Source organism: Triturus cristatus, chromosome 5_1, assembly GCF_964204655.1.
Source record: "Triturus cristatus chromosome 5_1, aTriCri1.1, whole genome shotgun sequence".
NCBI classification, from domain to species: Eukaryota; Metazoa; Chordata; class Amphibia; order Caudata; family Salamandridae; genus Triturus; species Triturus cristatus.
In genome coordinates, this window is record NC_140587.1 from 419,287,766 (window position 1) to 419,310,594 (window position 22,829).

The following is a 22,829-nucleotide window of genomic DNA, read 5'->3' on the forward strand; positions in this document are numbered from 1 at the left end:
TACCAGCGTCCCTCGGGTGTTCACAAAAGTGATGGCAGTGGTCGCAGCTGATCTGCGCAGATCAGGGGTTTCAGTCTTCCCCTATCTCGACGACTGGTTGTTCAAGGTGGGCTCGCCCCACACAGTCGTCTCCCACCTCCAGACTACGGCCGACCTTCTGCATTTGCTGGGGTTTTCCATCAACGTGCCGAAGTCGCACCTGATTCCCTGCCAGAAGCTTCACTTCATCGGAGCAGTTCTGGACACTGCGCAGTTTCAGGTTTATCCTCCCGAACAGCGAGTCCAGGACATTTGGGCTATGATTCCGATCTTTCAGCCCTTGTCCTGGGTTTCAGTCAAGACGACCTTGAGGATGCTGGGACTCGTGGCCTCCTGCATCCTGCTGACCAACCATGCCAGGTGGCACATGCGGGCTCTGCAGTTGGACCTGAAGTTCCAGTGGGCACAGCATCAGGGGAACCTGTCCGACTACGTCCAGATCTCGGCGGGCACTGCACAACAATTGCAGTGGTGGCTCACGAATCAGCATTGGGTCAGCAGCAGATCCCTCTCCCTTCCCCAACCGGGGCACACAGTGGTGACAGATGCGTCCCTCCTGGGATGGGGCGGCCACAGAGGCAGAGATCAGAGGCCTCTGGTCTCCGGCTGAGTTCCGGTTCCATATCAGCTTTCTGGAGCTTCAGACGATCCTTCTTGCACTGAAGGCATTCCTTCCCTCTGTCAGGGGGTAGTGCAGGTGTTCACGGACAACACCACCGCCATGTGGTATTGCAACAAACAGGGCGGGGTGGGGTCGTGGACATGGCTGGAACATCACAGTATTTCCTTGACGGTCCAACACCTGGCGGATTCTTTGAACACCAAGGCGGACAAACTCAGCTGCCGGTGTTTGATGGATCACGAATGGCGTCTTCACTCTGAGGTGGCGCAAGGTCACTTTCAACAGTGGGGAGAGCCTTGGTTAGATCTATTCGCCACAGAAGAGAATGCGCAATGTCCGCAGTTCTGCGCGTTGGAATTTCCAAGGTGGCACTCGCTCGGCGATGATTTTCGTCGCGAGTGGAGCTGCGGTCTGTTGTACGCCTTTCCGCCTATACCTCTTCTACCCAGAGTGCTGAAGAAAATTAGGCACGACCGGGCCCAAGTCATCCTTGTGGCTCCGGACTGGGCTTGAAGAGCTACTCAGTATGAGCCTGGATCCCCCGATCCGCCTCCCTCTGTGGGAGGATCTTCTGTCGCAGCAGCAGGGGACGGTTCTCCAACTGAACCTGTCCAGCCTCCACCTACATGCGTGAAGATTGAGCGGCGACAGCTGATTCCATTTAACTTGCCTCCCGAAGTCTGTGATGTCATTCTGGCAGCCAGGCGTCCCTCCACTAAATCGGTATACGCCTGCAGGTGGAACAAATTTGTGGCGTGGTGCACAGCCAATACTGTGGACCCCCGTTCTGTCCCTCTTTCTGAGGTCCTTTTGTTCCTTCTTTCTCTAGCCCGGCAGGGCTCTGCTCTGGGCACTATCAAGGGCTACCTTTCAGCCTTCTCTTTTCAAGTCCCCTGTTGTACAGAGATTCTTAAAAGGCATTACGCATATGTTCCCTCCTGTTCCTTTCATAATGCCTCAGTGGGACTTGAATCGTGTTTTGACTTATCTCATGTGCGCAATTGTCCTTTACGTCTTTTGACTTTGAAAACTTCCTTCCTGATGGCTATCACCTCTGACAGGAGAGCTTCAGGCTCTTTCTTGTAAGCCTCCTTTTCTGTCGGTTCATCCGGACAAGGTTGTGCTTCGTACTCGTCCTTCCTTCTTGCCAAAGGCTGTCACAGCCTTCCACATCGGGCAGACTATCACCTTGCCCATTTTCTTTCCGCCTCCGCACCCTTCAGGAGAGGAAGAGAGGCTCCACCGTCTGGACCCAAAAGGTGCGAACTCCTTTTACCTGAATCGCACCCAAGCATTCCGGGTGGATGGCCAGCTCTTTGTTGTCTACGCAGGTGCCAAGCAAGGCCAGGCTGTTAACAAGAGGACGTCTTGTCTATCAAGGCCTGTTATTCTATGGCTAAAAAAACCGGTGGGGATGCGTGCCCATTCTACCAGGGCGACAGCAGCTAATACTGCATTGGGACGCGGTGTCCCCCTGCAGGACATCTGTCAGGCTGCCACGTGGGCTTCGCTGCTCACTTTTACAAAGCATTATTGCCTTAACAATCTGAAAGAAACACGTTAGTTAGATTCCTCAACTTAGAATATCCCCAGATGTCAGGCTGGATCCGGAAAGATTTTCGTAGCAATACTCCTTGCGCGTCGCTAGACTTCGTTTGTGGCTCCGCGTTGGTCGTCGGCGTCGTGCGCCCGAATGTCGTCGTCGGAGTACTTAGACGCTGCCCTCGCGCGCTGACGTCAGTTCTTCTTTTTTCCGCGCCAGTAAGTGCCGATCCGGGAAGAGCTTACCCCAATCATTTTTTGACTAACTTTTTTGACTTTTTTGTCTATCGACTCGACTCTGGTGCCGGTAGGATGCCTGGTTTCAAAGCCTGTGACGCCTGTCATCGCCTGATGTCAGTGACGGATCACCATCACCGGTGCCTTTATTGCCTGGGGGCCGACCATGACGCAAAGTTGTGCCTCGATTGCCAGGCCTTGACATCGCAAGTTAGGCGGGAGCGGTCCCGTAAGCTTCTCGAACTTCGGCACTCGGCTCCGCGCCGCTCTCGGTCCCGGTCCAGGAGGAGGTCCAAGGACCGGTCGCGGAGCCGCAGCCATCGTCATCGCTCGTCGGGGTCTTCGGGTAAGTCGAAGCACTCCAAGAAGTCCAAGAGACGACATCGCTCTTCAGACTCCCGTCGCCGGTCGCGCGACTTGGCTGAGGGTCAGGGTGGTCTCACCTCCGCAGCTCCATCGGAGCCGCAGGAGCCGCGTCCGTCCCCATACCCGCCGGTCCCTGGGACTGACGCGACTCCGGCGGAAGTCAGTGCCTTCATCTCGGCCATGAGGGGCCTGGCTCCGCCGTCGACGCCTGTAGGCGCGCCTTCGGGCCCCGCAGGTTCGACTGGGCGACCTCGCGTGCCAGCGGCTCCAGCGCCGTCGACGGCTCCGGCCCCGACGCCGCAGGTCCCCGGGGGATCCAGGCCTGGATCTCGGTCGGCGCCGGTCGACCTCACGACGCCTCCTCCGCCAGCGCCAACACCGGTTCCACCTCCGACGCCGTCCCCGGACGACGCCGTTCCCCAGTTTAGCCCCTGTCCGGGCCAGACGCCGGCGCGGCGCCGATTGGTGAACACTTCATCTACTGCCCGGCTCCGATCATTCCTCCTGTTTATTGGTAATCGGATGACGAGGGCGACTGGGAGGGGTCTGAAGACCCTATGGCAGCTCAGGCCCAACTTTCTCAGGACTGGGCAGAGGAATTGGGGGATGTCAGCTGTCTGGATACCTCCCCGGACGCTGGTTTCATCTCTCCTCCGACTGTGGCCTCGGAGGAGGGTGCAGCCATCTCAGTGGTGCTGCGCAAGGCGGCCGAAGCCCTAGGGCTCGAGTTGCCTGCTGTGGCCGTGAGGACTAACGTCCTCACAGAGGTCCTTCAACCGACAGCAAGCTCCACTGAGCCTCTGCTGCAGTTTAAGAGGCCCTCATTGACGTTCTGCAGGGCACTTGGTCCAAGCCCTCCACAGTCCCTCCTGTGGACCGGAACGTTGCCCGGCGCTACCGCCCTGCTCCGGGCGACCCCAGTTTCCTCTCCCAACACCCCACCCCCGAGAGTCTGGTTATCCAGGCCTCAATCTCCCAATCCTCCTTCCCGTCTGCTCCTCCGGATCGGGAATCCAAGAGGTTGGAACAGTTTGGCAAGAAACTGTTCTCGTCCCTGAGTTTGGGGCTGCGTTCTTTAAATACCGCTTGCCTTTTGGACCGTTATTCCCACTCTCTGTGCGATACGGTGGAGGACGTGCTGCCCTTGTGCCCGGTGGAGGCCCGGACACAACTCACTCAAGCACTCGCTGACGGTGGACATGCAGCACGGCATGCCATACGGTGTGGACTTGACACCACGGACTCGCTGGGTCGGGCGATTTCCACCACGGTGGCGCTTCGGCGTCACGCCTGGCTGAGGTCCACGTCATTTTTGGGGGATGTCCAGAGTTCCCTCATGGACATGCCCTTTGATGGCACTCGCCTTTTTGGTGAGAAGGCGGACAGTGCGCTGGCTCGGTTCAAGGACTCCCGGGCCACGGCCAAGTCCTTGGGTCTTTCGGCCCCGCAGCCGCAAACTTCCGCCTTTCGTCCCTTTCGTGGCCAAGGAAGGGGCGCCTCCTCACGTCCGCCCAGCCACCGGCCGCAGAACCAACCTGCACGCGGTCGCGGACGTGGATTCCGCCGAGGCGGTACTGGAGGTCAACGTGCCGGTCAGTCCACATCCACCCCGGCAGCATCCGCCTCAAAGCCTTCCTAGTCCGAGCTTTCAGGCCCATTCAATGCCAGTGGGCGGCAGGGTTCACCTTCACCTGTTCCACTGGCGCTCCATCACGTTGGACAGGTGGGTGCTGCAAATCGTCTGAAGGGGCTACTAACTCCCCTTCGAGACGACCCCTCCAGCCATGCCACCGCTGAACCACCATATGTCGGGGGATCATTTGCATCTTCTACGAGAGGAAGTTTCAGCCCTCTTGGCCAAAGAGGCCATCGAGCGCGTTCCTGCTCCAGAAGTAGGTCGTGGTTGTTATTCCCACTACTTTCTGGTTCCCAAGAAGGGCAAAGGGGGCCTACGCCCGATCTTGGACCTCAGGAGCATCAACGCCTTCCTCCGGAAGGACCGGTTCAAGATGCTCACTCTAGCTCAAGTTCTGGCTGCCCTAGACCCTGGAGACTGGTTGGTAGCGTTGGACTTGCAGGACGCTTATTTCCACATCCCCGTCCTGCCGGCCCACCGGCGTTACCTGCGGTTCACGGTGGGTCAGGAGCACTTTCAGTTCACCGTGCTCCCCTTCGGCCTCACCAGTGCCCCTCGGGTGTTCACGAAAGTGATGGCGGTGGTCGCAGCTCTTCTGATGGATACATCTGCCAGTGGATTCCTCACCTTGTGAATATCCCCTGCGCCAGCAACATTCGGAAACTTTTGTAGCAGTCCACGCCGATGAGGTCGAAGACGACGTCACAGAGGCACGGCTCCGCTCGCGACTCCGCTGACGTCACCGGCTCCATAAGAAGACCTCCTCGGCGTGATGACGTCAGTTCCCTTTTTTCCGCGCCGACGACGCCAACGGATTTCGGGAATCGTTACTGGTAGCTGTTCTGGTTACTTTGTATGTTTTCTGGATTTCTCTGTCTATCTTCTAAGGATGTCGACAAGGAAGTCTGGGTTTAAGCCTTGCCGAGAATGTGGCAAGCACATGTCCATCACCGACCCGCACGACGATTGCGTTTGGTGTTTGTCCTCGGACCATGACGTGGGAGGTTGTTCGAGTTGCAGGAAAATGAGCTCGAAGGCTCTTAAGGAGAGAGAGGCAAAGCTCTTTATCGCCCGGATGAAGAAAAAGGAGAAAAGAGGTAGAAGAAGATCCAGGTCGAGGTCGAGGTCGGCTTCCAAGTCGACTTCGGGACATGCTTCAAAGAGCAAGAAGCATAAGAAGAAGAGGAGGCATTCGTCGCATCATAAGGCTTCGACGTCAAAGTCGAAATCGCCTGCTCGGCGTCGAAGGGAGTCAGTGTCTCCATCTCCTGTTCCGACTTCGCCTCCGGTTCCATCTTCTCCGGTGCCTTCGCCGGCTCCGGTTGAATCCCCGGTGCCGGCGTCCTCTCCGGCGCCGGTACCATCTCCAGATCCTGCAAGTCCTCCGGCTCCGTCTCCGACTCCGGCCCAGGATGAGGATCGTCAGGCTCCGGGTGAGTCTGTGACGCCGCAAGTTCCACCGTCGGCGCCGGCAGGCCCGAGTCCGGTGTTACCTGACCAGTATCCGGTTTTCCCTAATCCAGGTCAGGACCCCTCGCATTATCTCAATGCAATGTACGGGGTGTTCTCACGGGCCATGTATACCTCTGGTGCACCTATGGGTCCGATGGCTTTCAATCTGGGTGTGCCGCAGGTTTACCCTCAAGCACCGTTTATGCCGTTCTTCCCAGCGACGCCGTCTTGGCAGATGCCGGCGCCGAGAACATCGACGCCGCTTCCCTCTTCGCCGGCGCCGACTCGACCTCGTTCGACACCGGCTGCTCCAGTTGATCCGCGTTCGACGCCACTGCCGGCGCCGTCGGATTCGAACACGGCGGCGCCGACGCCGCAGGTGCGGATCCGTTCTAGAAGGGAGGCGCAGAGAGTGCTGGAGGAGAGACGCTTTCTGATGGAAGAGGCTGAAGAGGGGGAATTGGTCGAATCCGATGAGGTGTTCGACGAATTAAAGGAGGCAAGTGGTCTGGATTTGTCTCCGGAGTGGGAGATCACTCCGCCATCGGACGAACCCTCTAAAGACGCGGCACCCTATCATGCTGTAATTAAAAAGGCTGCGGAGTTGTTGGACCTTCAATTACCATCTACTGAATTCAAGTCCAATATTTTGACTGAGGTGTTGCATTCTCCAACTGCGGTCTCAGAGCCTCTGTTGCCCTTCAATGAGGCAATTTTGGAACCTGTGCTGGATGTATGGCGCAAGCCTTTCTCAGCTCCTGCAGTCTCCAAGGTGGTTGCAAGAAGGTATAGGGTGGCTCCAGGGGATCCTGAATTTTTATCTTCACACCCTTCACCTGAAAGCCTGGTAGTTCAGGCGGCTTGTTCTGGACGGTCGAAAGGTGCATTTCCTCAAGTCCCAGGGGACAGGGAGGCAAAAAAGGTGGACCAATCGGCCAAGAAGGTTTTTTCATCAGCCAGTATGGCATTAAAATCTTCAAATGCGACTTGTTTGTTGGGGCGCTATATCCATGCGCTTATGGACTCTGCTAAAAAGTTGGCGCCAAAACTGTCAGAGGAGGATAGAGGAGGCTTCAATGAAGTGCTATCGGATGCCCAGGCGGCTGCTCGCCAGGTTATACAGAGTGGCCTGGATACAGCAGACTCAGTTGCCAGGGTCATGGGGTCTTCAGTTGCCACCAGGAGGGGTGCATGGCTTAAGTCCTCCGAATTCTCTTCGGATGTTCAGTCAACTTTGTTGGACTTACCTTTTGATGGGTCTGGTCTGTTCGGGAAGAAGGCTGATGCTGCTCTCGAGCGCTTCAAAGAGAGTAAGGCTACGGCTAGGTCGTTGGGCCTTCAATCCCAGCCGAGAGGTACTTTCAAGAGGTACAGAGGATTTGGAAGGGCGAGTTTTCGTTCCTACAGACCAACCCAGCAGCAGCAGCAGCAAGGCTCTCTGTCCAAGGGATATAGAGGAAGACTTAGAGGTCGCTCACGTGGCCGTCAACTCTCCTCCTCCTCTTCCTCTTCCTCAGCCCCTCCCACCACCGCAAAACAGCCCTAGATTCGACATTCCGGATCATGCTGGTCCTGTGGGGGGCCGGCTTACCCATTTTCTACAAGATTGGGAATCTGTAACTACAGATCTCTGGGTTCTAGATCTTGTAGAAAATGGGTACGTCCTTCCCTTTCGGGAATTCCCTCCAAATTACCCTCCTTGTCAAGGTGCTTGCTCGGAGGACCACCGTCTTCTCCTGCAGGAGGAAGTCCTGAAGTTGTTTCAGAAAGGTGCGATAGAGGTGGTCCCGGAGCAGGAGAGGGGTCAGGGATGCTACTCCCGGTATTTTCTGATCCCGAAAAAGGACGGCAGATTGCGTCCGATATTAGACCTCAGAATCCTGAACTTTTACCTGAAACAGGAAAGGTTCAAGATGCTCACCCTTGCGCAGGTTCTTCAGGCGCTGAATCAGGAGGACTGGATGGTGTCGCTCGACTTGCAGGATGCGTATTTGCACATCCCTATTCTGAAGTCGCACAGGAAGTATCTCCGGTTTACGGTAGGGTCGCAACATTATCAGTTTGCGGTCCTCCCGTTTGGTCTTACTTCGGCACCTCGAGTCTTTACAAAGGTGATGGCAGTGGTGGCAGCCCATCTCAGAAGGTCGGGGGTCTCGATTTTCCCTTATTTAGACGACTGGCTGATCAAGGCGGAGTCGTCGGAGAAGGTGCTGCGTCATCTGCAGGATACAACTCGGCTGTTGTACAAATTGGGTTTTTCGATCAACGTGCCCAAATCTCACCTGGTGCCCTCTCAGCGCAACCTGTTCATAGGTGCGGTACTGGACACTACTGTGTGTCGGGCATTCCCTCCTCCTCAAAGGATTCTCGACATACAGGAAATGATTCCTTTATTTTACAACGGAGCGGTCGTTCCAGTTCTGAAGGTCCTTCGCCTGCTCGGTCTGTTTGCTTCCTGCATTCTGTTGGTCAAACATGCACGCTGGCACATGAGGGCGCTCCAGTGGTTCCTCCGCAGGCAGTGGTATCAGCACAAGGGAGATCTCAGGGAGTCTGTGAGGATCTCCAGAGAAGCTGCAGCGGATCTATCTTGGTGGAGCGTGGGGGCAATCTGTCCCAAGGAAAGCCCTTCCATCTACCTCCATCGGTGACAACAGTGATAACGGATGCATCCACCTTAGGGTGGGGTGCTCATCTGGGGGATCTGGAGATCAAGGGTCTTTGGTCTCCAGAGGAAAGGTTGCTTCACATCAACCTTCTGGAATTGCGGGCGATACGTTTGGCACCCAAGTCCTGACGGACAACACGACCGCGATGTGGTATATAAACAAACAGGGAGGAGTGGGGTCTCTTTGTCTCTGCAGAGAGGCCCTGCGTCTATGATCCTGGGCTCAGGTCCATCAGATTTGTCTAATGGCAAATCATCTGGCCGGGGTTCTGAACGTTCGTGCAGACAGTCTCAGTCGGCAGTTCTCTGCCGACCACGAGTGGAGGCTTCATCCAGAGGTAGTTCGTCACGTCTTTCGGACGTGGGGGGCTACTTGGGTGGACCTATTTGCCACTCAAGAGAATGCTCACTGCCCGTCTTTCTGCAGTCTCCAGTATCCAATGCAGGGGGCGTTGGGGGACGCGTTTCAGTTGAGTTGGGGTTCACGACTCCTTTACGCGTTTCCTCCCATACCCTTGATTCCTCGGGTTCTGAGGAAGGTTCGCTAAGACCGGGCCCAAGTTATATTGATCGCCCCGGATTGGCCAAGAAGGGTGTGGTACACAGATCTTCTCCACCTCTCCTCGTGCCCTCCGCTCCGTCTCCCTCTGAGGGCAGACCTCCTCTCGCAGTCGGAGGGGCAGGTTCTACACCACCACCTCCAGAGCTTACACCTTCATGCCTGGAGATTGAACGGGGCAACCTGAATTCTTTCTCTCTCCCTCCAGATGTGGTGGATGTTATTTTATCGGCCAGGCGGCACTCCACCAAATCCATATACTCATATAGATGGTCTAAATTCGTTCTCTGGTGTGGAGAGAGGTCAATTGATCCCTTGAAGGCTCGTTTGTCTAACATTTTCCAGTTTGCCCTTTCTCTTGCTCAGCAAGGCTTTGCTGTGGCCACAGTTAAAGGATATTTATCGGCTCTGTCGGCTTTCCTATGCCTGCCGGATCAGCCGTCATTGTTTAAATCGCCTATTGTACTTAGGTTTCTCAAGGGCCTCACAAATAAATTTCCTCCTACTCCTTTTATTGTACCTCAATGGGACTTAAACCTTGTACTGACTTATCTTATGGGTTCTCCCTTCGAGCACTTACATAAGTGTCCCTTGAGACTGTTGTCCTTTAAAACGGTTTTCCTCGTTGCTATCACCTCGGCACGGAGGGTAAGTGAGCTTCAAGCTCTTAGTTCAAAACCCCCATTCTTGACTGTGCATGCTGAACGAATGGTGCTCCGGACCAGGGCTGCATTTTTGCCTAAAGTGGTAACTCCCTTCCATCTGGGGCAGTCCATTACCCTTCCTACCTTTTATCCTCCCCCTCACCCTTCCAAGGAGGAGGAGAGACTTCACCGCTTGGACCCGAAGAGGGCGGTGAGCTTTTACTTGGATAGGACAAAAGACTACAGGATCGATGACCAGCTCTTTGTGGGCTTTGCTGGCTGCAGAAAGGGTCGTGCGGTGCACAAGCGCACCCTTTCAAGATGGATTGTGCTATGCATCAAGATCTGCTACTCCCTAGCTGGTAAGGAGCCTCCGGAGGGTTTGAGGGCTCATTCTACCAGGGCTAAGTCATCTACGTCTGCTTTATCTAGGGGTGTTCCTGTGGAGGATATTTGTAGGGCGGCAACTTGGGCCTCCCTCCACACCTTCGCAAAACATTATTGCTTGGACACCGAGGTGAGGAGGGACGGGCATTTTGCTCGTTCCGTCCTTCAGGATTTTTTGGTATAGGGGGATGGACACCCTCCTCCGGGAGTGGGGACTGCTGTGGAATCTATTCACAAGGTGAGGAATCCACTGGCAGATGTATCCATCAGAAGAACAAGTTACTTACCTTCGGTAACGCTTTTTCTGGTGGATACAGTATCTGCCTGTGGATTCCTCACTGACCCACCCGCCTCCCCGTTGTCCATCCTTCTATACCGGTATTTCTATGCCTGTAATTCTATTGATGGGTTTTAAATGTGTTTATCACTGTCAAAGGCATTATGTTATTTCTTGTGCTTTGTTATTTATTTTCCACACTGGGTGTGTTGATATGCATATTGTGTACTGTGTATGCTGTGTATATGTTGCTGTCAGTCCGTCCGTGTGCCTCGAAGGCACGGAAAAAAGGGGCGGAACTGACGTCATCACGCCGAGGAGGTCTTCTTATGGAGCCGGTGACGTCAGCGGAGTCGCGAGCGGAGCCGTGCCTCTGTGACGTCGTCTTCGACCTCATCGGCGTGGACTGCTACAAAAGTTTCCGAATGTTGCTGGCGCAGGGGATATTCACAAGGTGAGGAATCCACAGGCAGATACTGTATCCACCAGAAAAAGTGTTACCGAAGGTAAGTAACTTGTTCATCTGCGCCGATCAGGGGTTCCAGTCTTCCCCTATCTCGACGACTGGCTGTTGAAGGCGGGCTCGCCCCAGCAAGTCGTCTCCCACCTCCAGACTACGGCCGACCTCCTGCACTTGCTGGGGTTCTCCATCAATGTGCCGAAGTCGCACCTGAGTCCCTCCCAGAAGCTCCTTTTCATTGGAGCGGTTCTCAATTCGGCGCAGTTCCGGGTCTATCCACCGGAACAGCGGGTCCGGGACATTCAGGCCCTGATTTCCATCTTCCGGCCTCTGTCCTGGGTTTCGGTCAGGTTGGTGCTGCGGCTTCTGGGGCTGATGGCCTCCTGCATCCTGTTGGTACCTCACGCCAGGTGGCGGATGCGGGCTCTGCAGTGGGACCTGAAGTTTCAGTGGGCCCAGCATCGAGGCAACCTGTCCAACCATGTCTTGATTTCGGAGGGCACTGCGAACCAGCTGCAGTGGTGGCTCACGAATCGCGATTGGGTCAGCGGCAGATCCCTCTCCCTACCCCAACCGGAGCATGTCATAGTGACGGATGCGTCCCTCCTGGGATGGGGGGAGCCATATGGGAGAGGCGGAGATCAGAGGACTCTGGTCTCCGGCGGAGACTCGGCTCCATATCAACCTATTGGAGCTGAGGGCGATCCGACTTGCACTAAAAGCCTTCCTTCCCTCTGTCCGGGGAAGTGTCGTGCAGGTGTTCACGGACAACACCACCGCCATGTGGTATTGCAACAAACAGGGCGGGGTGGGGTCGTGGACCCTTTGTCAGGAGGCTCTGTGCCTCTGGACATGGCTGGAACATCAGGGCATCACCCTGGTGGTTAAACATCTGGCGGCCTCTCTGAACGCCAGAGCAGACGAACTCAGCCACCGGTGCATGATGGATCACGAATGGCGTCTGAACTCGGACATGGCGCAAGGTCTCTTTCTGCAGTGGGGAGAGCCTTGGTTAGATCTATTCGCCACCGAAGAGAACGCGCAATGTCAGCAGTTCTGCGTGTTGGAATTTCCAAGGCGGCACTCGCTCGGAGATGCTTTTCGTCGCGAGTGGAGTTGTGGTCTGTTGTACGCCTTTCCGCCTATACCACTTCTGCCCAGGCGCGACCGGGCCCAAGTCATCTTGGTGGCTCCGGATTGGACACGAAGGTACTGGTATCTCGAGCTACTCAGTATGTCCATTGATCCCCCGATATGACTGTCTCTTCAGGAGGAACTTCTGTCGCAGCAGCAGGGGATGGTCCTCCACCCGAACCTGTCCAGCCTCCACCTCCATGCGTGGAGATTGAGCGGCGACAGTTGATGCCATTTGACTTGCCTCCTGAATTCTGTGATGTGATTCTGGCATCCAGGCGTCCCTCCACAAAGACGGTATACGCCTGCCGGTGGAACAAATTTGTGGCATGGTGCACAGCAAAGGCTGTGGATCCCATTTCTACCCCTCTTTCTGAGGTTCTCCTCTTTCTTCTTTCTTTAGCCCCGCAGGGCTCTGCTCTGGGCACCTTGAAGGGTTATCTTGCTGCAATCTCTGCTTTCTTAAGGCTTCCTGATCAGCCTTCTCTTTTCAAGTCCCCTGTTGTCTCCCATTTTCTTAAGGGCATTACTCATATGTTCCCTCCTGTTCCATTCGTCATGCCTCAGTGGGACTTGAACCTTGTTCTCACTTTTCTGATGTGCGCTCCCTTTGAGCCCCTTCACAACTGTCCCATTCGTCTACTGACTCTGAAAACTGCCTTCCTGGTGGCTATCGCCTCCGCTAGGCGGGTGAGTGAGCTCCAGGCTCTGTCTGCTAGGCCTCCCTTCCTTTCGGTTCATCCGGATAAGGTTGTCCTCCGGACACGTCCTTCTTTTCTTCCTAAAGTCGTGACTCCCTTTCACATCGGGCAATCTGTCACGCTGCCCACCTTCTTTCCGCCTCCGCATCCTTCAAAAGATGAAGAGAGGCTCCAACGTCTGGACCCAAAACGTGCGCTGTCATTCTATTTGGACCGCACAAAACCGTTCCGGGTGGACGACCAACTTTTTGTTGGATATGTAGGTGCGAAGAAGGGTAAAGCTGTGCACAAGCGGACCATCTCGCGATGGGTCGTGTTGTGTATTAAAATCTGCTATTCTTTGGCGAAGAAGGTCCGTCCTGTTGGGCTGAGAGCCCATTCCACCCGGGCCACAGCGGCGACTACTGCCCAGGGACGGGGAGTCCCCTTGCAGGACATCTGTCAGGCGGCGACGTGGGCTTCACTGCACACGTTCGCCAAGCACTATTGCCTGGACAGCCAAGTCCGGAGAGATGGCCACTTGTTCTCCAGGACTTTCTGGTGTGATCTTGGTTCGCAGGCCCACCTCCGAGGTTGGTATTGCTGGGGTATCTATTCTAAGGTGAGGAATCTAACTAACATGTTTCTTTCAGATGAACAAGTTACTTACCTTCGGTAATGATGTATCTGTAAGAAACATTAGTTAGTTAGATTCCTCACCGACCCACCCAGCCTCCCCGTTCTGCGAACCGACATCTAGGGTTAAGGTTCTCCCTTTCAGGGCCCTAGACTTTTTGGCACCAGTGTCGGTCTCTTGCATGGCTCAGTGTCCCTGGCGCAGAAAGCTATGTATAAGAACTGACATCAGCGCGCGAGGGCGGCGTCTAAGTACTCCGACGATGTCATTCCGGCGCACGACGACGCCGACGACGGACGCGGAGCCGCAGACGATGCCTAGCGACACGCAAGGGGTATTGCTACAAAAATCTTTCCGGATCCAGCCTGACGCCTGGGGATATTCTAAGGTGAGGAATCTAACTAACTAATGTTTCTTACAGATACATCGTTACCGAAGGTAAGTAACTTGTTCGTCGGGTCCGGAGAGACGGCTTCTTGGGCCGTTCTGTTCTCCGTGACTTTCTGGTGTAATCTTGTTCGCAGACCCACCACCGGGGTTGGTATTGCTGGGGTATCTATTCTAAGGTAAGGAATCTATCACTAACGTGTCTCTTTCAGATGCACAAGTTACTACTTGTGTAACGATATAACTGTAAGAGACATTAGTTAGTAATAGATTCCTTACCTCGCCACCCATCCTCCCCGTTCTACGAACTGATTTCTAGGTTTAAGGTCATCCTTTCGGGCCCTAGTTTCTATGCACCAGTGGTCCATATCTTACATGGCTCTGCATTCCTGTCGCGGAAAGTTGTGTACAGAACTGACGTCAGGGCGCTTCTAATTCGCTCCAGTGACGTCATCTCGGCGAATACAACGCCAGCGACTCACGCGGAGCCATACAACGACGCCTATCGACGCGCAGGGGTACTGCTGATGAGCGAGTGCCACCTTGGAAATTCCAAGCTTTCCAGATCCAGTCTGACACCTGGGGATTCTAAGGTAAGAAATCTATCGCTAACTAATGTCTCTTACAGATATATTGTTACACGAGTAGTAACTTGTGCATCAGTTCGATACAGGATGGAGAGAGGCAGTCCTAAAGTTTCAAAAGCAAGAGGGTCACCAGGGGAGCCCGATGTAACTTACTTCTATAACATATGCAACTCTGGCAGGGTTATCGGGGGTAGAGAATGCAAGATAGTGCCAAGCAGACCGACTGGACAGGAAGGAGTCCATGATCTTCAGGATTAAGCTAAAGTTGATATTTTTTTACTTTATTGATAAATTATCTTGCCAACTTCTCACAGTGGTTATTTGAGACTTCCATATGCTCCACAGCAAGTACAGGTTTAGTTAGACGGTTAAGGAGAGAGAAGATTACTTTTGTGGGATTATTGCTATACTTTATTTCTTTGCAGAGTATTCAGCTTTGAATCTCTGAATCAGTTTGTGGTCTGACTTAATGGCAGCTGTATATAATACTTTTCTTCAGTAGTCATATGATTGCCTCCAAGAATGTTCTAGGTACTTCCAGTTCCTTTTTGCCAATATCAGAGATTCTGTGAATCAGGGTGCAGCCTGCTTTTTCCTGCCCTGTGCTGATCTAACGGGGACAAAAATATCCAACGCAAAGGAGAGCCAGTCCTGGAAATAGTTGTTTGCATCTTGCACATTGGGTTCCGGCAACAGGCACTGCATCTGGAGAAAGTCTTAAAATCTTTGGAGGTCAGAAAAGGTTCTATACAAGGCACGCGGATGCCCTAAGAAATATCGGAGGGTGTGGGGTAAATGGCTGGGCGCTGTTGAGGACATTGAACGATTTACGTAACCTTTTTGCTGACATGATTGAGGGATGCATAGACTGGGATGATGTAAATAACCATTTGCCATCCGTGATTATGCTGATTTGTTTGTGTTTTTAAATCCAATAAAAATTTGAATATAAAAAAAAAATCTTTGGAGGTCAAGCTTGTGCCAAGGACTTTTGAAACTTAGGACTGAGTGGGAAGACTGGTTCTGACCTTCTTGGCAAATAGTTTCAGCCTGTTTCCCATGGCCTAAGAGCCCTTCACTGGCTCCCGGTGGATAAGATGATTAAGTTTAAATCACAATGCCCAGCCTTCAAAGCACTACACGGTGCCTGGCCTCAATTTTTGAGGGACTCATTTGAATTGGTATGTCCTGGCGAGAAGTTTAAGATCTGCACATAGTAAACTCTTACAAACACCTACGTTCAAGAAAGCACGCTGGGGCGGAAGAATCTTTCTGTTAGGGACTGTCAAGACATGGAACCTACTACTGGTCGTTGTAAAGAACTGCCCTACGCTGCATCCCTTCAGGAAGGCGCTAAAAACTTGGCTCTTCACCAACTAACATGTTCTGTACAACCACATCGGCAACCTAATCTGGTCCACCTGACCTCAGTGCCTAGACGCCCTCGGACATTTGTGCGCTTTAGAAATGCCTCAATCAAATCAGATCAGAGAATGATCCATCTACGTCATAGGAAGAGGAGTAAGTACTTTCGAATAATTAAGATTGGAAAAAACTGGATCCAGGAGGGGCCCCGCAGTGTGAGTGGCGCCAACAACTCGTTGCGTGAGCTGAAATAAGGAAACTTATATCTGTTGTGAGAGGCGCAAGCACCAACTCACACAGGCTGCAATGGCAGGCCTGTAGTCACAGTTAAAGTGGACTCCCATGGGTGGCATAATACATGCTGCAGCCCATGGAAGACCCATAGTGTTATATATTAGGGACTTACAAGGGTACACCAGTAGCAAATTGTGGAGATACCAAAGTAGTTACCATGTCAAATTTGGGAAGAAACACAGTTGCCGGGATCCTGATTAGCAGGATCCCTGCAGATAAAGTCAAAAACACACTGACACCAGGCAAAAAGTGGGGGTAACCATGCTAGAAGGATCCTACCTTCCTACAGGAAGTCATTGAGTTTTACACAATCACGAGTCATCCTTACACAGGTGTAAAAAAATATATATATGATTTCAAGCATGCAGGAGTGAGGCTCGTCAGGGTAACCACATCTGTTCTGATTATTCCGAGATGGGTGCAGATGTGTGTAGATACTCTTCCGATCGTAAGAATTTCAGCTTTTTACCAGCCTGGAGACAGTTAATAAAAGATGCATGGTTATTGTGAATGAACATGGGTACTCCATTTTTGAAGTGGTCATCTCCCATCATCCCTTTTGGTGGCTGCACTACCAGATATACTAGTAGGAAGATGGCTTTGCAGGACAAGATTAGTGATTGAGGTTCCACAGTAGAGCATGCAGGATCTTATCCATAATATCCATAGTGGAAAAAGTGTTTGGCAAGTTTTGATTAGTTCTGGACCTGGAGCTCATCAACAAGTGAGTGCAAGGTACATGGTTTCACATGGCAACATTACAAATGAAACTGTCATTGATGCAACCCATGGATCAGCTAATGTGACTAAAAGTGCATTATGCTTATCACCATGTATAATTTGTCCCTTTAGCAGAAACATCTCTGATTCACTGTAATGAGAAATGTGAGTTTGTTGTGTTGCCTGCCTGCATCGAAACAGTGGCACATGTGTTCACGAAGATGGTGAGTCAAGAAACTGAGACTATGCGTGTGGAGGGAGTACAAGTTCATTCTTATGTAGAATTTTGACTCATACACTGCCCAATATTCCAAAAGAATTGGGTCAAAGTGCAAAGGTTCATGGTGACAACAGTATTCCTGTTGCAGGAATTCCAGCACACATGAAACCTTGCATGAATTGTCTTCTGGAGTAATGTACCAGCTAGTCGAAGTCTTGTAAGGGTAGTGCACAAGTATAATCTTGCGTTAGGTTGGATCTACAATGAGGCTCTGATTAAACAACTACAGAAGGGATGTCCGCTGCACCTCCAATGCCCAAAGGTGTTGGAAAGGGCATCAGACGTCTGGAGCAGCCTGTTCCTCTAGTGGATGTGTGTATATCTCACAAGTGATTTGGTGCACCTTACTATCAGCACGCTGACATGCGGCTGCTCCATTGGTTCCATCTATTTGGTCTGATGATGCACCCATCCCCCCAGCACAAAACATTACTCAGTGCTCATCTTGAGATAAGGGTGCCCTGTTCAAGGTGGTACCCTAAGCAGCAGGGAATACTACCGACTTTGGGGTTCATCTTCCCATGTATCTTATGCCTGGTAAGCCATTGCATGCCAGATGCTGCCTGCACAGTCTTCAGACAATCTAAAGTCTACCTTGCATCCAGATGGCACAATCCTAATCACAGTAATAGGAAAAGCAATACAATTTCGCTCTATAAAAATTCAAAGAAAATAAAAAAGAGGGCTGGGAAGTTAGTATCACCCAGTACAGTGAAAGCCTGTTGGAGCAATATATCTTCAGAATGACGTCGAAATGGAAGGAGCATGAAGCAGTTATGTGGGACTGCTGTGATGGAGGGAATGTGCGAAATAGTCACAAAGGTTTTTTGTCAACCGACAAAGGGGCTTACTAGACCCTGTCTATTGGCCAGGTTAATGGCTGAGATACATCGGTGGGTAGAGGCCAGTCTGATCTTATTGTCAGGGGTTCACGTAGAGGGATTCCAAAGCTGAGTAACTGACAGCCAAGTGATTAATCCATCACTGGGCTTCTGGTTTTCCAAGACAGTGTTCCTAGAGATATGCAGATGATCAGAAATACCAGTAATCAACCTGTTGGCCACAATACACAACAAGATTTTATGAATGATTTTGCACAAGATTCCAATACGTACTGGCCTGGTGCAAATGCTTTCCAGAACGCTGTAGCTGTAAGACATGCTCTATACATTTTGCTCCCATCGTTCTCATCCTAGGGTGAATGTGCAACTTGAGAGAGCCTGGGGAAATGTGTTTTAAGGTGTCATTCTATTCTCATGAGATTATTTTTCATTTCTGATAATTATGGCACAGAACCTCCCCGCCTCCTTGAATATTATGGCTGTTCCCGTCTTGAATGAGGTAGCTTAAGGAGCATGCGGCTGCTTGAGGCATTTCTCTCATTATGGTGATTGAATGAATAGAAGTAGAGAATTTGACTAGTCCCACAGTGTGTGGTACCAAGCTTTTGAGTTTTAAATATAGACCAGCACATATACTGATTGCACAATATCGATGTACATTGAAGTCCCAATCAATAATAAACAACAGTATAGATCACATAGGTACGTTTCTAATTCAATGCAAGTACAGTAGTCATCATTCACCCACCTAGCCCCCCCCCCCCCCCCCCCCAAGAAAGAAAAAAAACGCCCCACAGTGACCATTCATGTTTCCCTGTACATGCACCGTTGGTTCCAAACTTTCTAAAATTTTCTCGGACAGTTAGTCAATATTTTGGAGTCTGTTTGAGTGGGGCAGTATTTCTGAGGTTGATATTTTGACACACTACCAATGCAGAAGCAGTACAAAGATGCACTCTAAATTGGGTGTCCTTTCAGTCATGGTACAGCACCAAAGTGATGTGCCTTGTTCACTCTATCCCACCAGAAGACTCTTGACTTAATACTGGAAGATTTTCAAAAGGGACTAGCCGAGCTCACCCAGAATGGCCTATGAGTGTCAGTATCAACGCTCTGAGAACCTGTGGGTTGCTTGCAGAAGTGGAACCATTGGTGACACCTCTGCTACAGCGTTTTCTCTTAGTCAATTCACCTCAGAAGCGATTTTTGCTACATATGACCTATCGTTGGTTCTTAAATCACTTCAAGCCCAGTTATTTCAACCACTGGAATCTTTGCCATTGGATCTTGTTATGCATATATTTATATTTTTAGTGGTGGTTATTTCACAACATAAGTAGGGCAGCTATTTGCATTGCATATTTCCTTACTTACCGATCATACTGCATGCCTTTATCCTCAGGCCAGGTTCACATGTGTTTCCCAAGATCCCTTAGCTTTTCATCTAGCTAAAAAGTGGTATTACAGATGAGATCGGTAGACAATCCTTCAGTAGCAGGGTTGATGGGTCTGAACACACTTGATGCTGTTTAATGTATATCGATTAGATTTTTGCAAATAAAGCAACTTTTTCAATAGCAGGAAGGCGAATAGGACCTACAGTATCCACACTGTTTTAGCTGCTTATTACGAAGATATACAAGATGGTGACTGTTTATTTAACTACTGTAATACAGGGTTCAATCACCAAATACGTTGCTACATGTACAGCCACTGCTTGTAGAGTCCTTGCTTTTATAGTCAAATACGGGTGCTCTTTAGATACAACTATCATGTTATTTCAGTTTCCTTGTAATCAAAGGATTTCCATTCGATAAATCAGATTATAAAGTGATTCATTTTTTGTCTGAGTGATTTTGCCTGTCGAGAGTTTCCAAGGTCATTTTTTCCAACTACAACATTGGGCATGGCTTTGGTATATCTTTATTTGTAAAGAATCTCATAAAATAACAACTGATTGTATGGGTGAGAATGAATGTGAGAGAGAATGACATTGAGTGTTACTTTGAATGAGACTGAGTCACAGTAGGACTGAGTAAGAGAGTGGGCCAGAGTAGAATGAGTGTGACTGTGTGAATTAGTAAGACCAAGTGAGACAGTAAACTTAGTGCAAGAAAGTGTGAGAGAACCCCTCAAGAATAAGCCTGTTAGAATTCAAGCCAAGGATTACACCCCTTACACCCCACCACGTTTAAAGGTCACCAGCCGCCACTGGTTTTTCCTTTGAAAAGAGAAGAATTTTATTTGCACATAAGAGTTTTACTCTAAACATTAAATTAGGATGAACAATGAACATCGTAAGTGCCTGGTGCCTTGTGGGCCTGAGACCTCATACCAGATATTTTTAAGCTCCAACACACTATGTGCTAAACGAGTGATGAATGTTGAGGTCTGTGGTCCATGTTAGTCTGTGTGTGAAGGTTTGAGGCATCTTCAGATTTACTTCGGAAGTGTTCACACACTGAATTAGAGTATCCTCAAAGAAGCCAGAGGCTAAGGTATGTGTTTTGAGGATTACAAATGCTATGATTTCGTTTTTATGTTAGTTTTGTTATGCACTTTGGATTGTAGCCAGTACATATCCTAATATGTCCCAAGAATTGCCGAACACCGCTTCTCCACCCAAATCCTGCTAAGTAGAACAATGCCTCTGGGGGCTTGTTTTTTGTGCCCTGTGACAGTGACTCGGTGTCCTGTCACCAGCGTCTAGTGCTGGCAGCACAGCTCACTGGAGTATGGTAACCATTGGGCTGTGTTGGAGGCAGTGGATGGCCATGGTACCAGTCCATCCTGAGTGTCATGTGACGGTCAGTGGGATAGAGTAGCAAAGTTGCAGTAGCGATTGTCCAGTGGCGATGGCACCCACAAGTCCAGCAGCACCCACAACACTCACCAGAAGGTCCATTGGACAGTTACGACAGGAATCGACTTTCAATACATACTGAAGGTTTAGACTATGAAATAACCAGAAACGTGTGGGATAGAATGGTGATCAGGAATCAAGCTGACCTTCTGCTGGTGGCAGGGGACCCAGGACAGGGGTCAAAGACAAGATTTCACCTAACATAGGAGGTAGGTACAGGAACCCAACTGACACAGGGAGGATAACAATTGCCCAGGCTTGGCCTTGTCACTGTTTGGCGATGATGAGGCCTCTCTGGGGCACAGCGATTGTCATGCTCAGTGTCTTCACTGGGCAGCTGGCTGTGGTTACCTTGTGGCTTCTAGACAGTCTCAGTCCCTCACGCTGTCCTCCACAGGTTTTTTCAGTTTTCTGGGCAATGCTCTTTGCTGTATGTCAGTGACTTCTCCTGGCAGCTGCTGTCCAGCTTCTCACATAGGCAGATGTCCTTCACTTCACAAGTCAAAGCGCTGTGCTTTCATAATGATTCCTGACCTCTGCCCATTTGACAGGGTAGCAGAGTGGATGATTTCCACCCCAGGATCTTCTGTATCACTTTCTTACTCTGGTGTGCAAGACTTGTTTGCATGTCGAGATGAAATGGTGAACATGATACTGGTCGCAGAGGCTCCTGCTTATCTTCCCCTGATGGCGAAGTCTGGTCAGATAGCTGCTCTGCTGCTTTCAGATCTTGGCGTGATCCACCCATGTGCAAATAAAAGCAGTTTTGCTGCCCACCCTTAATCCAGTTTAGGCTTTCACCAGTAGGTCTATGGAATGGAGACCTTCTGCCAAAGGAATGCAGATCCAAGTGGGGGAAGAGAGGGTCTTTCTCTGGCAGGGGCATTGCAACTACTTCAGAGGTGCTGTTGTGCCAGACCTGACCCCTCCCACACCCGCAACCCCACGGATACAAAGGGTTTCAGGAAGGGGGACAGCAGATTGCATACATGTAGGTCCAAGGGGCTGAGACAGACCCCGGCCGTCTGAAACAAACTTCACCACCCACAGCAACCCAACAGGTCTTCAAATCAGAGTTTGATCACAGTTCATTTCTAAAACACCCTAGCAAACTCAAAGACATCCTTTCATGCACATAGTTGGCTCATGGTCACACTTGAAGCTATACATTTTTCAGGAGTTATGCTAAGGTATATTTGTTTGCTAAGCAGGATAAGCTACCTGAATTAGAATTATCTATGAACCCATACATTTAAAGGCTGTTTCTATGTGGTGTGGAATCGCTTTGCAATTTTCAGTTAATTAAATACCATAGTCCTCTTTTTTTCCACCTGAATATTTGAGTAGAGTTCAGAAAACCTAGTTTAGTTAGTTTCCCCTCTAGCAAGTTAGCACTCAAAGCCTCAGCAGTTATCATACCAGGCTGCCACTTCCTGAAACTACACGGTAGAAGTTCCTTACCTTAATGCAGCTCCTAAAACTGGAAGATGACTTTCACTTCTAATAAGTGCACTGGAATCGATTTGAAGCAATTTAGTTGTTAAAAGGATGTAGCATTTCATTAATTGTGTGTTTGTCCATTCATTAATAACAGAATCAGGATCTGTGAAGACTGTTAAGTGCATTTTCAGTTTTTTAACGTTGGAACCGGTATCATCTTTGTTTCATTGTTTTTTAGGAGGCATTACTACCTGATGAAAAAACATAACACATCATGGAAGCACCCTGGTGGCCAGAAGCAAGCCTGCGATAGAATAAAGCTTTGTTTTGTTTGCACTTAAAAATGTGTACTCTCCGGATACAGTGCCATACAATATTAAAAGACGAACAACAACTATCAAGGGTCGCCTACTTTGGGTTGGAAGGCTCTGCTTCTTTGCTGACCATGCAAGAGACTTCATACATGAGCATTTATTACCTACTTATAGGATTGTAAAGCTAATGTGGACATTGCTTACTCTTCAAATCCTGATACAGTTAGCAGGGATTGGATCCGTACAGTGGCCATTGTTTAACACGCTGAAGCATTTATGACAGTTCCCTATGGGAGGGAAGTCTACATCATAACAAAAACTATAGATTGTTTTTCCTATGACATGCTCATAGCTCCAGCAGGGGCGTCCAGACAGTGCCCACCTTTGGCAATCAGTG

At 50.7% G+C, this 22,829-nt stretch overlaps 1 protein-coding gene across 3 annotated transcripts in view; it reads left to right on the forward strand.

Moving 5' to 3' along the window:
- Positions 1–22,515, forward strand: part of RGS22 (regulator of G protein signaling 22) — a 1,028,745-nt gene extending 1,006,230 nt beyond the window's left edge. For all 3 annotated transcript variants that reach the window (XM_085605181.1, XM_085605183.1, XM_085605184.1), the window contains one exon: positions 22,357–22,515. The gene's annotated coding sequence lies outside the window, so the exon portion shown is untranslated. The remainder of the gene's footprint in view (positions 1–22,356) is intronic.
- Positions 22,516–22,829: the final 314 nt, after the last annotated feature.